Source organism: Miniopterus schreibersii (assembly GCF_964146895.1).
Source record: "Miniopterus schreibersii genome assembly, contig: HAP1_SCAFFOLD_67, whole genome shotgun sequence".
NCBI classification, from domain to species: Eukaryota; Metazoa; Chordata; class Mammalia; order Chiroptera; family Miniopteridae; genus Miniopterus; species Miniopterus schreibersii.
The window spans coordinates 17,405-21,755 of record NW_027669824.1 but is presented as its reverse complement, the minus strand read 5'-3'; positions in this window follow the sequence as shown (position 1 = coordinate 21,755).

The following is a 4,351-nucleotide window of genomic DNA, read 5'->3' as shown; positions in this document are numbered from 1 at the left end:
AAAATGCATCTGAATTCCTGGCTGAAAACTCAGTCCAGAAGGAAGAAATGCGTGTGTTTCGCTATGAAAGAACACTGAGCCACTAGGCTTTTGGTTGCTCCTTCAAAGTCTTTGTAGAAACGTGTGTTTTCACTGCTGCAATACGTTTTGGGATGCATTGTTTCAATCTCTTGCAAGCCTCATATTTTTTCTTACACAATGTGGCAAAATAAGGAGTATGTTTCCCAAATCACTTCAAATCCAGGAAAACGCACACTGCATCACTCTTGCTCAAACACGCTCTTTCTCCTAATGTGTTGCGAACTTTCAAGAAACCAGAAACGAAGGGCATTTTGCAGTGAAATTCAGACAGGCCTGTACAAGAAGTCATTTCCATTGGTTGCAGAGTGAAAAAGCATGATTGACTTCATGTTCTCAATGAAACCCTTACTTTTTCAAGTCACCTCAAGTAGGACTTTTACAAAAAGATGTGTCTCCCTGTCTGTGGTGAAAGGAGCTCTAACCCTCAGGAACTTAGCCAAACAATGAATGTTGCAATAAGCTCCTGCAGCAAAGGTGCTTCTATGACACAACTCCCGAGCAGGTAGATCATTTCTGCAGAGTAAAAAATGCATATGAATTCCTGGCAGAAAACTCACTCCAGAAGTTTGAAATGCGTGTTTTTTTCTCAGAAAGAAAACTCAGCCACTAGGCTTTTGCTTGCTCATTCAAAGTTTTTGTAGAAACATGTGTTTTCACTGCTGCAATATGTTTTGGGATGCATTGTTTCAATCTCTTGCAAGCCTCATGTTGTTTCTTAAACAATGTGGAAAAATGAGGAGTATGTTTCCCAAGTCACTTGAAATCAAGGAAAACGCACACTGCATCACTCTTGCTCAAACACGCTCTATCTCCTAATGTGTTGAGAACTTTCAAGAAACCAGAAATGAAGGGCATTTTGCAGTGAAATTCAGACGGGCCTGTACAAGAAGTCATTTCTATTGGTTGCAGAGTGAAAAAGCATGATTGACTTCATGTTCTCAATGAAACCCTTACTTTTCCAAGTCACCTCAAGTAGGACTTTTACAAAATGATGTGTCTCCCTGTCTGTGGTGAAAGGAGCTCTAACCATAAGAACTTTGCCAAACAATGAATGTTGCAATAAGCTCCTGCAGCAAACGTGCTTCTATGACACAACTCCCGAGCAGGTAGATCATTTCTGCAGAGTACAAAATGCATATGAATTCCTGGCAGAAATCTCACCCCAGAAGGTTGAAATGCGTGTTTTTTTCTCAGAAAGAACACTCAGCCACTAGGCTTTTGCTTGCTCATTCAAAGTCTTTGTAGAAACATGTGTTTTCACTGCTGCAATACGTTTTGGGATGCATTGTTTCAATCTCTTGCAAGCCTCATGCTGTTTCTTAGACAATGTGGAAAAATAAGGAGTATGTTTCCCAAGTCACTTGAAATCCAGGAAAACACACACTGCATCACTCTTGCTCAAACACGCTCTATCTCCTAATGTGTTGAGAACTTTCAAGAAACCAGAAAAGAAGGGCATTTTGCAGTGAAATTCAGACGGGTATGTACAACAGGACATTTCTATTGTTTGCAGAGTGAAAAAGCACGATTGATTTCATGTTCTCCATAAAACCCTTAAATTTCTATGTGATCTGAAGGAGGACTGTCACAAAAAGGTGTGTTTGCGTGTCTGTGGTATAAGGAGGCCTCAATTGTGTATTTAGTGCTGGAGAGTGACAAACTCTACATAGGTTACACAGCGTTTGTGAGCACCAACATGCTTCAAACTGAAACTGCTACAAGGTGTGTGTAGCATGCAGAAAGAAGGCTTGTCATTTCAAAGAAAGAACAGAAAACAAAAGTCCAGGTAGTGAAACGAGCACACCAGTATGGGAGTTGTGCATGTGGACAGTTTCAAGCAGCAGCTCTTTGTGGACACTTGGGAACAGCGCTGTGAAAAAATTTCGTACGACGCGGGATTGGGCCAAAGTTGAAAGACCTTGCAAAACCAACCCTAAAGAACTTAGCCAAACAATGAATGTGGCAATAAACTCCTGCAGGAAAGGTGCATCTATGACACAACTCCCGAGCAGGTAGCTACATTCTGCACAGTACAAAATGCATATGAATTCCAGGCTGAATACTCACTCCCGAAGGATGAAATGCATGTGTTTCTCTCTGGAAGAACACTCAGCCACTAGGCTTTTGCTTGCTCCTTCAAAGTCTTTGTAGAAACGTGTGTTTTCACTGCTGCAATACGGTTTGGGATGTATTGTTTCAATCTCTTGCAAGTCTCATGTTTTTTCTTACACAATGTGGAAAAATAAGGAGTATGTTTCCCAAATCACTTCAAATCCAGGAAAACGCACACTGCATTATTCTTGCTCAAACACGCTCTTTCTCCTAATGTGTTGAGAACTTTCAAGAAACCAGAAATGAAGGGCATTTTGCAATGAAATTCAGACGGGCCTGTACAAGAAGTCATTTCTATCGGTTGCAGAGTGAAAAAGCATGATTGACTTCATGTTCTCAATGAAACCCTTACTTTTCCAAGTCACCTCAAGTAGGACTTTTACAAAAAGATGTGTCTCCCTGTCTGTGGTGAAAGGAGCTCTAACCCTAAAGAACTTAGCCAAACAATGAATGTTGCAATAAGCTCCTGCAGCAAAGGTGCTTCTTTGACACAACTCCCGAGCAGGTAGATCATTTCTGCAGAGTACAAAATGCATATGAATTCCTGGCAGAAAACTCACTCCAGAAGGTTGAAATGCGTGTTTTTTTCTCAGAAAGAACACTCAGACACTAGGCTTTTCTTGCTCATTCAAAGTCTTTGTAGAAACTTGTGTTTTCACTGCTGCAATACGTTTTGGGATGCATTGTTTCAATCTCTTGCAAGCCTCATGTTGTTTCTTAGACAATGTGGAAAAATAAGGAGTATGTTTCCCAAGTCACTTGAAATCCAGGAAAACGCACACTGCATCACTCTTGCTCAAACACGCTCTATCTCCTAATGTGTTGAGAACTTTCAAGAAACCAGAAAGGAAGGGCATTTTGCAGTGAAATTCAGACGGGTATGTACAACAGGACATTTCTATTGTTTGCAGAGTGAAAAAGCACGATTGACTTCATGTTCTCCATGAAACCCTTAAATTGCTATGTGATCTGAAGGAGGATTTTCACAAAAAGGTGTGTTTGCGTGTCTGTGGTATAAGGAGCTCTCAGATGTGTATTCAGTGCTGGAGAGTGACACACTCTACATAGGTCACAGAGTTTTGTGATCACCAACATGCTTCAAACTGAAACTGCTACAAGGTGTGTGTAGCATGCAGAAAGAAGGCTTGTCATTTCAAAGAAAGAAGAGAAAACCAAACCCCAAGTAGTGAAACGAGCACACCAGTATGGGAGTTGTGCATGTGGACAGTTTCAAGCAGCAGCTCTTTGTGGACACTTGGGACAGCGCTGTGAAAAAATTTCGTACGAAGCGGGATTGGGCCAAAGTTGAAAGACCTTGCAAAACCAACCCTAAAGAACTGAGCCAAACAATGAATGTGGCAATAAACTCCTGCAGGAAAGGTGCATCTATGACACAACTCCCGAGCAGGTAGCTACATTCTGCACAGTACAAAATGCATATGAATTCCAGGCTGAATACTCACTCCAGAAGGATGAAACGCATGAGTTTCTCTCTGGAAGAACACTCAGCCACTAGGCTTTTGCTTGCTCCTTCAAACTCTTTGTAGAAACGTGTGTTTTCACTCTTAGAATACATTTTGGCATGCATTGTTTCAATCTCTTGCAAACCTCATGTTGTTTCTTAGACAATGTGGAAAAACAAGGAGTATGTTTCCCAAGTCACTGGAAATCCAGGAAAACGCACACTGCATCACTCTTGCTCAAACACGCTCTTTCTCCTAATGTGTTGAGAACTTTCAAGAAACCAGAAAAGAAGAGCATTTTGCAGTGAATTTCAGACGGGCATGTACAAGAGCTCATTTCTATTGTTTGCAGTGTTCAAAAGCAGGATTGACTTCATGTTCTCGATGAAACCCTTACTTTTCCAAGTGATCTGAAGTAGGACTTTCGCAAAAAGATGTGTTTCCGTTTCTGTGCTGAAAGGAGCTCTAAGCTGTGTATTCAGTGCTGGAGAGTGACACACACTACATAGGTTACACAGCGTTTGGAGAGCACCAACATGCTTCAAACTGAAACTGCTACAAGGTGTGTTAGCATGCAGAAAAACGGCTTGTCATTTGAAAGAAGAAGAGGAAACCAAACTCCAGGTACTGAAACGAGCACACCAGTATGGGAGTTGTGCATGTGGACAGTTTCAAGCAGCAGCTCTTTCTGGACA